The 12,753-nt window shown below is 43.4% G+C and overlaps 1 long non-coding RNA gene across 1 annotated transcript in view; it reads left to right on the forward strand.

Moving 5' to 3' along the window:
• Positions 1-8,836: 8,836 nt before the first annotated feature.
• Positions 8,837-12,753, forward strand: part of LOC148139987 (uncharacterized) — a 207,227-nt gene continuing 203,310 nt past the window's right edge. Inside the window, exon 1 of the long non-coding RNA XR_015752990.1 lies at positions 8,837-8,915. This is a non-coding gene — a long non-coding RNA (uncharacterized LOC148139987). The remainder of the gene's footprint in view (positions 8,916-12,753) is intronic.

A 12,753-nucleotide genomic window follows, 5' to 3' on the forward strand; every position in this document is an offset into this window, starting at 1 on the left:
GCCATGCAACAACTCAGACAGAAACAGGAAATCGTCGATAGGTCAAATCATGACAGAGAAAATAATAGCCTTAAAGATCAATTGGCCAACATCTGTAGTGAGTTAAAAGCTACGAAAGAAGAATTGGCAAAAGCAGAAAAGGCAATTGAATGCCTTAAAACAGGCGCAAGACCATGTCCTGGCCTTATTTGCGGCCCTCGGCCCTATAATAATATCCCAAGAGCACCCAGCACCCTGTCAGGTCCTGCCTCAGACTCCTACCCCTAAAAGGAAGAAAGACAGGAGCCTTCAGGCCACATACGCTGGTCCGATATGAGAGGACTAAAGGCCAGAAAGAAACTGACTTAGATGCAGTCAGCAGGCAAACAGGCAGGACGCGATATAACTTAAAGATGTGGGTCCTTCATGAAACAACTGGAAAAGAAATTGGTGAATCATGGTCCAAGGTACTGCCATCACCAAAAAAATGAGGACACAAGATCTGGTCAGAATTATAGGAACTCAAAAACATTTACCATCTCTATCCATTAGACATGGTCCAAATTCTTACAGCCATGGTAGGTTCCACTGCTGGAGTCAGACTCCTTATAAAAGTAAAGGACAGGTTGGGACGAAACGACCGAGATTTGGTTGAGAGATGGGACGCCCTCTGCAATTGGCTGCATGAATATGGTTCCCACTGATTGGACAAAAATATAATATTGCCAACAAAACGGCTCAGAGGATGTGAGAGATTTTCTTCAAAGATGTATTGACAGATGGATCGAACATTCAGGCTTGGACCATAAGTGCACCCCAGGGGAAGGAGAGGGGGGTACACACTCTCCCCTCAAAGTGGCTGTTGTAGCTTTGAGCCCAAACTCACCAAAATGCTTAAATTGCACCACAAAGATTGGGAGTTTGAGTTCAGACATGACTTAGCCACTCTCACCAAAGCCAGGCATTTGCAATGGGATATAGAGGACTGATTGCGGATTATGAAAATGACAGCACCCTCCCCTAAGCCTGAGAATAATCCCAATAAATGTTCTGGACACTGTTTTAAATGTGGTCTTGAAGGCCACAGTGGGAAGAAAACTGTCTGGATGGGATTTCCTGAAAGTGAAGAACCAGTTCACGTTTATGGAACATCTAAAAGAATTCTCCAGTGACCAGCTACAACAGCTGATGGAGCTCACAAGAACCCCTCCCTCTAGGCCCCTCTGTGTACAGCCTCAGAAGGACAAAATGATGGCTGCACCATACAGGTGGGGATGAGTGATTGGGAAATTAATTGGCAGGGGGGTTTACCCCATGTTGTAATAATCTGGGGGCTTTTATCCAGTAATTGAACTTGTTTCGACCGATTTTAATAGATTTGGTGGTAAAAAAAATCCCAGCATATTTAAACACTTGCCGGTTGGTGTCCTAAGTTTGGGAGAAGATTTGTAGCTCGGGTGCTCGTTGTTGTGGTTCTGTTCGCCGAGCTGGACATTTGTGTTGCAGACGTTTCGTCCCCTGTCTCGGTGACATCCTCAGTGCTTGGGAGCCTCCTGTGAAGCGCTTCTGTGATGTTTCCTCCGGCATTTATAGTGTTAATCACTATAAATGCCGGAGGAAACTTTACAGATGCGCTTCACAGGAGGCTCCCAAGCACAGAGGAGGTTAGTGTCCTCGATTTTTCAATAAAACGTCGGTGAGGCAATGCATTTAATTAAGGTAACTTGTGGTTGATTAAATTAAAAGTGAGAAAAATGTATCTTAAAATTGCCAAAGAGATTCTGGGATTTGAAGATGACTCTCAAATTTGCCAAGAAAGTTAAGAAAAGAAAAAGGCCATACTTTTAGAATTAGCAAATCAGTTGGATTTGGTTTTGACCAAGGGCAAAAGAAAAGTTGAAATGGTAAGGGAATTACTCAAGCATTTAGATGTGTCAGAAAAACAGACAAGTGCAGTCGAGATAGAAAAACTTGAATTATAATTGAAGAAAATGGAGTTAGAAGACAAATATATATAGAGAGAGAGGAAAGACAGAGCGAGAAAGAGGAAAGAGAGAGACAGAAGATTCTTGGCTGAGCAAAGAGATAAGAAAGGGAGAATTAAAGAAAGAGAGAGAAGAGAGAGGAACAGAGAGAAAAGAGAGAGAGGAAAAAGAAAATGAGAGAAGCTCTTTAGCCGAGCAGAAAGAGAAAGACTTTGACTTGAGAAGTTGCGACTTTGTCAGCAAAGTCAAGTTAACGGGATGGAGATTAAAAAAGAAGGTAGTGATAGATACAAATACGTCAAAATTCTGCCACATTTTGATAAGAAAGATGTTGAAGCCTTTTTTATTTCACTTCAAACATTGGCTAGACAGATGGTGTGGTCTGAGGGTTTATGGGTAATGCTAATTCAGACCAAACCGGTCGGCAGAGCTGGTGAGATATTTGCCGCGCTGTCAGATGAGGGTTCAAGAGATTACGAAGAGGTTAAACAGACTATTTTAAGTGCCTATGAATTGGTAAAAGAAGCGTTTAACAGTGGTTCAGATACATAAGGAAGGAACCAGGTCAGACTTATGTTGCATTTGAAAGAATTAAACATAGTCATCTTGATAGTTGGGTGCTGCCTTTAAAAATAGATAAGAGTTTTGAAGCTCTAAGAGAGAATATTCTGCTGGAGAAGTTTAAAAACGCTCTTCCAGAGATGATAAGAATTCACGCGGAGGAAGGGAAATGTCAGGAAGTAAGAAGGGCAGCAGCATTAGCAGATGACAACATGTTGGTGGATAGGACAAGCTTCCAGTCAGAGTTTCATCCTGTGAGGGACAGAAGTTGGGAGAAAGGGAGATCCTACATTTGGAAATAAAGAGCAGAGAACACCGGTAAATGTTTACCACAGGTGAACAAAAAAGCCCAAGAGGGTGGAAAGGAGCCGAAATGCCTCACGTGTTTCCACTGTGGTAAATTGGGACACGTAAAGTCACAGTGCTGGTAGTTAAAGAAAGGCACTGTGGGAGAAGATGTGGTTTACCATTGGCATCAGTGAGAATAGTAAAGGCAAAGCCAAGGAGCCCCAGGAGAGTGCACAGCCTCGGCAGGGGCTGGGTATGGAGTTCGTGCCTGATCTCTATAAAGAATCCGCCTCTGTGGGGAAAGTTTACTCAGAACAGCAGGGGGAGAAGGGCAAGAATTTATAATTCTGAGAGATATAAGATCTAACCAGTCTCTAATAGTCAGAGACGAGTGATTTTGCACTCATTCTAATCTGTTACCCAAGAGTGTGGTGACTTGTGGGATAGATGGACAGAAATGTAGCATTCCCCTGTGTAAGATCAGGCTGGAGGGCCAACTCAAGACTGGGGAAGCAAGAATGGGAGTGATTGAGAGAGTATCAGTTCCAGAAATCCAGTTTGTTCTTGAGATTGATTTAGCAGGATCTAAGATGGGAGTGTTACCTCCTGTTGTGGAGAAGCCAAAGGAAAATCAATAAACTGAGGAGTTAAAGCAGACATATCCTGGTATTTTCCAAGACTGTGTAGTAACAAGATCTCAATATCATAAGTCACAGCACACAGCAAAAACTAAAGGTAAAGATGAAGGCGTTGAAGTTCAGTTCACGGACACCCTGTTTGATGTAATGGTGCAGGAAAAACGTGAATAGGCAGAGGGTCAGACAGAAGTGTTTAGTCCTGAAAGGCTAATGGACTTGCAGCAGAAAGACATCACGATAAAAGAATATATGTACATGCGTACTCTAAAAAGGAGGCTGAGGGTTATTATCTGAAAAATAGAATCCTAAGATGAAAATGGAGACCACAACAGATCAGTACAAGAGGAGAAATGGGCCAAAGTGTAGCAGATTGTGCTGGCGGGAGCATATAGTCTGGAAGTGTTACAAGTAGCACGTGAACTATCTGTAGGAGGTCATATAGGGGTACAAAAGATCAGGTTAAAGTACAAAAATATTTTATTGGCCTGGTCTGCTCAAGGATGTGGTTAGCTTTTGCCATACATGTCATACATGCCAAATGGCAGGTAAGCTACAGGCAGTAATAAAACCAGCATCTTTGTTGCCAATTCCTGCATTCAAAGAAACTTTCACATGGGTTATAATTGATTGTGTAAGTCCCCTCCCAGAACCAGACGTGGGAACCAGTTCAAAGTATGTGCGAAGATTTGTAGCTCGGGTGCTCGTTGTTGTGGTTCTGTTCGCCGAGCTGGAAGTTTTTGTTGCAAATGTTTCGTCCCCTGGCTAGGCGACATCATCAGTGCTTGGGAGCCTCCTGCGAAGCGCTTCTTTGATGTTTCCTCCGGTGTTTATAGTGGTCTGTCCCTGCCGCTTCCGGTTGTCAGTTTCAGCTGTCCGCTGTAGTGGTTGGTATATTGGGTCCAGGTCGATGTGTTTGTTGATGGAGTTTGTGGATGAATGCCATGCCTCTAGGAATTCCCTGGCTGTTCTTTGTCTGGCTTGCCCTATGATAGTAGTGTTGTCCCAGTCGAATTCATAATGGATGTGTCTACCAGATTTCTGAAGGCAATTCCATTGTGGAGTATTAAGGCAAAAAAGGGTGGTAGAGGAGTTAGTAGCTTTCTTCACACGGTATGGGCTACCCAGATAGATTCAGTCAGACCAAGGGTTGTGCTTTTACCGCTCAGCTGTTTAAGGAGGTTATGGATAACTTAGGTACACAGCACTTTAAATGCCGTGCGTATCGTCTTGCATCCCAGGGAGCTTTAAAAAGGTGGCATTAGACCTTGAAGACTATGTTGAATGCATACTGTCAGGATTACCTGAATGATTGGGATAAAGGTATCCTAATCGTATTGTTTGCCATTAGAGATGCCCCAACCGAATCTACCCAGTTTACTCCCTTCGAGCTAATATTCGGACATGAAGTGACAGGGCCTTTGAAATTAATTGAAGAAAAATTGACAGGACCAAAGTCAGACATCTTGTACTTAGGTTACATATCATAGATGAGGGAGAGACTAAATCGAGTAGGTGAGTGAGCTAAACAGCACCCAAAGAGGGCACAATTTGAAATGAAGTGGGTGACAGATAAAAACACTGAGACTTGAACATTTTCCTGAGGGGATGATGTGTTAGTGCTGTAACCAGTGATAGGAGATCCCTTCAAAGCCAGGTTTAGTAGGCCATATCAAATTGACAAATAGTTGAGTCAGATGAACTATCCAATAAAGATGCCAGGCAGAAAAAACTGTATCAGGTGTGTCATGTGAATATGTTGAAACTGTATTATACTAGGGAGAAAGAACTGGGAGAATCAGGTGTTATTTACTGCCCCGCAGAGTGAGAAATCAAATCCAGGTGTTGTGGATTTGATGTGCCTCAAAATATGTTAGACAATGAGGAAGTCCTTGAGGAGTGGGATAGGTGAGTCAACTATTTGTTTGAGAAGCAAGGAACACATCTTCCTTCCTAGCAAGTATCTCTTCTAGTTTACCAGTCCGTTTCGCAGTCTCCTCTTCAACAATACGGTCCCTCTCGTTTGTAAATACTGAAGAAAAGTACTCATTCAAGACCTCTCCTATCTCTTCCGACTCAATACACAATCTCCCACTACTGTTTCTGACCGGACTGACCCTCGTTCTCGTCATTCTCATGTTTCTCACATTCGCATAAAAGGCCTTGGGGTTATCCTTGATCCTACCCGCCAAAGATTTTTCATGCCCTCTCTTAGCTCTCCTAATCCCTTTCTTTAGCTCCCTCCTGGCTATCCTGTATCCCTCCAACGCTCTGTCTGAACCTTGTTTCCTCCACCTTATGTAAGCCTCCTTCTTCCTCTTTACTAGACATTCAACCTCCCTTGTCAACCAAGGTTCCCTTACACGACCATCTCTTTCCTGCCTGACAGGTACATACATATCAAGGACACATCGTATCATTTCAACGACATCCTTCCCTGACGACCTATGCTCCCAACTTATGCTCCTCCGATCCTAAGACTACGGGCAATTTAGCATGGAGTTTGGACTGTGGGCAGGAAACTGGAGCACCCGGAGGAAACCCACGCAGACACAGGGAGAACGTACAGTCAGTCGCCTGAGGCGGGAATTGAACCCGGGTCTCTGGCGCTGTGAGGCAGCAGTGCTAACCACTGTGCCACCGTACCACCCATAAACTGAGCCATTGTTTCTTCGGTCTTCTGCTGCACATGTTTCTTATAGACAGGTACCTTTCAGAAAGCTATTCTGCGAGCAGTCGGTTGGTGCTTGTCTGCTTTTTGTATTCCTCCCTCTAACTGCTCAAAATGCCCAATTTTTTTTCCCAAGACATCGGATCATTTCATTGTTTTGATCCAAAACAGTAAAATTCAATTCGATTTGATTTTGGTATCTGGGGCATAATTTAATCTGATTGGCTGAATTTGAATTTGTTGTGTACTATGGTAATGGAGTCACACCTATTTGTTTCAAATAAATGTTAGACTTTTAAACCTTTCAGCACACTCTGTGCCAGCCAGAAATTTCAGCTCCCTTAAAGGTACATACACGTCTACAACTTAATAAAAGTATTCCATCTGCCGACTCTCCCAGCCGGTCCAAATCCTTCTGCAGCCTTCCCACCTCCTCAATACAGCCTCCACCGAACTGTGTGGTATCCATAAACGTAGCAACAATGCCCTCAGTTCCTTCCTCCAACTTGTTATTGTGAAACATCAACACTAAGCCCTGCAGAATCCCTCTAGTCACTGCGTACTATCCTGTAAAAGAGCCGTTTTTCACTGCAGTCTGCCTTCTGCCAGTCAGCCAATCCTCTATCCATGCAAATAAATTGCCCCTAACACTATGGGCTCATATCCTATCAGTAATATCTTGTACGGCTCCTTGTCAAAACCCTTCAAGAAATCTAAATCTGTCACGTGCACTGGCCCTGCTTTGTCTAACATGCTCATTACATCCTCAAAGAATTCTAACAGGTTTGTCAGGCATGACCTTCCCGAGGTGATGATGCTGATTTCAGCCTTTCTACCATGCACTCCACAATCTCATCCTTAATAATGGACTCCAACAGCTTACCAATGTCCGAGATCAGACTAACCAGCCGATAGCTTCCTGTCTTCTACCTCCTTCCCTTCTTAAACAGGGATGTTACATTAGCCATTTTCTAGTTCTTTGGAACCCTCCCTGACGACAGTGATTCTTGAAAGAGATTTGGGAACTGATGGTCTAGTGGTATTATCATTGGACTGTTAATACAGAGGATCAGGTAATGTTCTGGGGATCCAGGTTCAAATCCCACCATGGGAAAAGGTGGAATTGAATTCAGTGAATATCTGGAATTATGAATCTAATGACTACTATAAATCCATTGTCAATTGTCGGAAAAACCCATCTGGTTCACTTACATCTTTTAGGGAAGGAAACTGCTGGCCTACATGTGACTCCAGACCCACATCAAATTGGTTGACTCTTAAATGCCCTCTGGGCAATTAGCGATGGGCAATAAATGCTGCCAAGCCAATGACGCCCTCATCATCCTGTTAAAGAATAAAGAAAGAAAAGATCCCACCAATGCCCCTACTATCTCCTCAGCTATCTCCCACAGAGGGCCAGGGTGCAGTTCATCTGCTTCAGGTGATTTATTCACTTTCAGACCGTTCAGCTTCCCCAGCACCTTCTCCTTCTTTCATTTCCAAATCATTTAAATTTATGTCCCTCTCCTTCTTCTTCCTCTTCCAAGTGGAAGCTATTTGTCCCTCTCTCCTCTGTCCAGACCATGCTCAGGATTTTGGAAACGTCGATCAGATCTCCCTCTCAGCCTTCTTCTCTTCAAGAGAGAATACTCCCATATTCTTCAATCTATCGTCATCGCTGACGTATTTCATTCTTGTAAATCGCTCTGCCCTCTCTCCAATGTGTTCCCATCTTTCCGATGATGTGGGGCCCACACCTGTACACAGTTGGGGTCTAACAGGATTCTTGTGCAATATCACCTCCATGCTCTTGTACTCTATGCCCCTGTTAATAAACCCAAGGACACAGTGTGCTTTATTCACTGCTCTCTCTACCTGTCCTGCCATTTTCAATAATCTGCACCCGTTTATACCAGCTCCTCCTCGTCCAGTTGAGCCCTTTTAGAATTGCACCCCCCATTTCATATTGTTTCTCAATGTCCTTCATACCACAATCCACCACCTCTCACTTCTCTGCACTGAACTTCATCTGCCCCCTCTCTCTCTCCCGAGGATCTAAAATTTGAATTTAGGCAACAAAACTATGTAGATTTTTATTACAACAAAATGGTTTCTCGATTTAAAATAATACTATAAAATGACCTGTGAACCATATGCTGAACATACTGCTGATTTACGGAATTAAATTGCAGTTCAAAGATAAGAGAACAATACAGTTTTCATAAGATGAATACTGACACATTAATTGACCGTTTGAACTAACCTTGAACTGATACATGGCATGACAATTTACGTAAATAAGATACCCTTCTTAAAGAATACCATTGGATTAGCCTGTCTTCAATCATATCACCATACTACAGTCGATTGGACTTTTTTGTAATTAAGAAACCTTTCCTAGGAATCATCATCGTATTAACTTGCTGTAAATCATGTCACCTTATTATATGTGATTGGTATTTCTTGTGATTAAGGTTGTACTATTATTAAAAAATAATGTGTAATTTTCAAATGTAATTGCGCAACTTCACCACGGAACCCAGAAGCTTCAGTCTCTGTGTTGCTGGATAGAATAGCGTCAAGGTACCTTGATTCAATAAACTAATCACCCTTGATTTTTGAATAGACCGCATTTGTCAATTCTTTTGACCAATCTCGAACCAAGAGGCCCCTCTTGAAGGGTCTTAGATCTACATTTAGTGCCGTGACACGTTTCGGCTCGGACAGACTGTGAACAGCAGTGTAAGAGTTAAATGTCCTTCACTGTTGAGTGTTGAGGAATTCGGCCGGCCAGACGTGAGTATTTTAAGAACATTTGGTTTTCCTCTCATTCAGGTGATGTCTGACGTGACCCCTCGCTGTTTATTTTCCAGTCCAGCCCGAAAGGATTGGTCTTAGCAAGGGTTGAGTCTGGGAGACTTTTTAAATGTGAAAAATGTGGGGAGGGATTAATTGAAGTTGAGTGTAATTTGGTACTTACGGACAGTGGGATTGAAAATTGCTGAACTCTGAGGGGAGGGTTGAAAGGCGAATACCCAAACTTTGTTAACTTTTGTTTTTTTTTAAAAACTTCATTCGCCCGAGCTTCGTTGATTTCCGAAATAAAAAAACAATCTCCCGAGATTTGTTATTTTCCGTTTTTTTTTAAAAAAAAGCTTCGATCGCTTAAACTTTGTTTATTTTGGCGTTCGGGTTGTGTGAACTTCGTTTGTTTTCAGTTTTAAAAAAAATTCAATCTCTCGAATTTCTTTAATTTTCGGATTTAAAAGAAAAATTCAACCGCTTAAACTTCGTTTATTTCCGGGTTATAAAAATCGGATGCTTGTATTTTCAGCAGTTTTCAGAGGCATCAACATATTCAATATAGACAGTTATTAAAGAGGTCCCCGGTATTTGAAATTTACAGGGAGCAAGAGGCAATCAGTATTTGAAGTTTATAGGAAGCAAGAGTGAGTCAAACAGCACGGAAACAGACCTTTCAGTCCAACTTGTCCATGTCGACCAAGTTTCCTAAACTTGTCCCGCTACCTGCAATTGGCCCATATCCCTCTGTACCTTTCCTTTAAAGTACCATTCCAAATAACTGTACTTGCATCTACCACTTCCTCCTCATTCCACATACTAACGATCCTGAGAGGAAAAACATTGCCCCCCCAGGTTTTGTTTTAAATTTTTCTCCTCACACCTGGATTCCTGGGATGAAGGGATTATTTTATAAGATCGTATCCATTAGTTTTTGGATGAATAAGGAGTGATCTTAATGTAGTACAAGATCCGGAAGGGAATGGGCAGGGTAGATGTGGAAATAATGCTTCCCCTTCTTCAAGAGATGCAAAAGCAGTTTAAAAATAAGGGATCGTCTCTTTTAAAAAGTGCAGCTAGAACGTAGTTCTCTCTGTTTGAATGTGTGGGTATCTCATCCTCAGTGAGCTGAGAAGACAGTCGATTGATTTTATAAAGACACAGGTAGATACAGAACGAAGGAAGTAAAAATCTGAGATAGGTATAAATATGGAGGTGTTGAGATCGTCGTTAGATCTGCCATGATCTTATTGAATGGCAAAAGAGGTACAAATGGCAGAGAGCCTACTCCTGCTTCTAAGTTGAACATTCAAATAATTCATCAAAAGTGAGACTTCCTTCAAGAGCATACACACTACACAAACACATGGAGAGATTGCCACTGGATGTAGACAACAATAGGAAATACAAAAAATGCACAGAGGCAGACCCCTGGTATTTGATATTACAGGGAGCAAGAGGTCCCCGGTATTTGATATTACAGGGAGCAAGAGTTCCCCGGTATTTGAAGTTATAGTGAGCAAGAGGTGCTCGGTATTTGAAGTTTATGGGGAGCAAGAGGACATCGGTATTTGAAGTTTATAGGGAGCAAGAGGCCCCCGGTATTTGAAGTTTATGGGGAGCAAGAGGACATCGGTATTTGTAGTTTAGAGGGAGCAAGAAGCCCCTGGTATTTGAAGTTTATAGGGAGCAAGAGGCCCCCGGTATTTGAAGTTTAAAGGGAGCAAGAGGACCCCGGTATTTGAAGTTTATAGGGAGCAAGATGCCCCCGGTATTTGAAGTTTATAGGGAGCAAGAGGTCCCCGGTATTTGAAGTTTATAGGGAGCAAGAGGCCCCTGGTATTTGAAGTTTATGGGGAGCAAGAGGTCCCCGGTATTTGAAGTTTATAGGGAGCAAGAGGTCCCCGGTATTTGAAGTTTATAGGGAGCAAGAGGACCCCGGTATTAGAAGTTTCTAGGGAGCAAGAGGTCCCTGGTATTTGAAGTTTATGGGGAGCAAGAGGTCCCCGGTATTTGAAGTTTATAGGGAGCAAGAGGCCCCCGGTATTTGAAGTTTATAGGGAGCAAGAGGCCCCCGGTATTTGAAGTTTATAGGGAGCAAGAGGTCCCCGGTATTTGAAGTTTATAGGGAGCAAGAGGCCCACAGTATTTGACGTTTATAGGGAGCAAGAGGCCCCCGGTATTTGAAGTTTATACGGAGCAAGAGGCCCCCGGTATTTGAAGTTTATGGGGAGCAAGAGTCCCCCGGTATTTGAAGTTTATAGTGAGCAAGAGGCTCCTGGTATTTGAAGTTTATGGGGAGCAAGAGGCCCCCGGTATTTGAAGTTTATAGGGAGCAAGAGGTCCCCGGTATTTGAAGTTTATAGGGAGCAAGAGGCCCCTGGTATTTGAAGTTGATGGGGAGCAAGAGGCCCCCGGTATTTGAAGTTTATAGGGAGCAAGAGTCCCCCGGTATTTGAAGTTTATACAGAGCAAGAGGCCCCCGGTATTTGAAGTTTATAGGGAGCAAGAGGCTCCCGGTATTTGAAGTTTATAGGGAGCAAGAGGCCCCCGGTATTTGAAGTTTATAGGGAGCAAGAGGCCCCTGGTATTTGAAGTTGATGGGGAGCAAGAGGCCCCCGGTATTTGAAGTTTATAGGGAGCAAGAGTCCCCCGGTATTTGAAGTTTATACAGAGCAAGAGGCCCCCGGTATTTGAAGTTTATAGGGAGCAAGAGGCCCCCGGTATTTGAAGTTTATACAGAGCAAGAGGCCCCCGGTATTTGAAGTTTATAGGGAGCAAGAGGCTCCCGGTATTTGAAGTTTATAGGGAGCAAGAGGCCCCCGGTATTTGAAGTTTATAGGGAGCAAGAGGCCCCCTGTATTTGAAGTTTATGGGGAACAAAATGTCCCCGGTATTTGAAATTATAGGGAGCAAGAGGTCTCCGGTATTTGAAGTTTATTGGGAGCAAGCGGCCCCCGGTATTTGTAGTTTCTCGGGAGCAAGAGGACCCCGGTCTTTGAAGTTTATGGGGAGCAAGAGGCTCCCGGCATTTGAAGTTTATAGGGAGCAAGAGGTCCCCGGTTTTGAAGTTTATAGGAAGCAAGAGGACCCCGGTATTTGAAGTTTATAGGGAGCAAGAGGCCCCTGGTATTTGAAGTTTATAGGGAGCAAGAGGCTCCTGGTATTTGAAGTTTATAGGGAGCATGAGGTCCCCGGTATTTGAAGTTTATAGGGAGCAAGAGGTCCCCGGTATTTGAAGTTTATAGGGAGCAAGAGGTCCCCGGTATTTGAAGTTTATAGGGAGCAAGAGGCTCCTGGTATTTGAAGTTTATAGGGAGCATGAGGTCCCCGGTATTTGAAGTTCATAGGGAGCAAGAGGCCCCCGGTATTTGAAGTTATAGGGAGCAAGAGGTCCCTGGTATTTGAAGTTTATACGGAGCAAGAGGCGCCTGCTATTTGAAGTTTATAGGGAGCAAGAGGCCCCTGGTATTTGAAGATATTGGGAGCAAGAGGTCCCCGGTATTTGAAGTTATAGGGAGCAACAGTCCATCAGTATTTAAAGTTTATAGGGAGCAAGTGGCCCCCTGTATTTGAAGTTTATGGGGAACAAAATGTCCCCGGTATTTGAAATTATAGGGAGCAAGAGGTCCCCGGTATTTGAAGTTTACTGGGAGCAAGCGGCCCACAGTATTTGAAGTTTAGAGGGAGCAAGAGGTCCCCGGTATTTGAAGTTTATAGGGAGCAAGAGGACCCCGGTATTTGAAGTTTCTGGGGAGCAAGAGGCCCCCGGTATTTGAAGTTTATAGGGAGCAAGAGGTCCCCGGTTTTGAAGTTTACAGGAAGCAAGAGG

This window comes from Chiloscyllium plagiosum, unplaced genomic scaffold (assembly GCF_037043375.1).
Source record: "Chiloscyllium plagiosum isolate Xiang-an unplaced genomic scaffold, Cpla_swu_hap1 HiC_scaffold_35, whole genome shotgun sequence".
Taxonomy (NCBI): Eukaryota; Metazoa; Chordata; class Chondrichthyes; order Orectolobiformes; family Hemiscylliidae; genus Chiloscyllium; species Chiloscyllium plagiosum.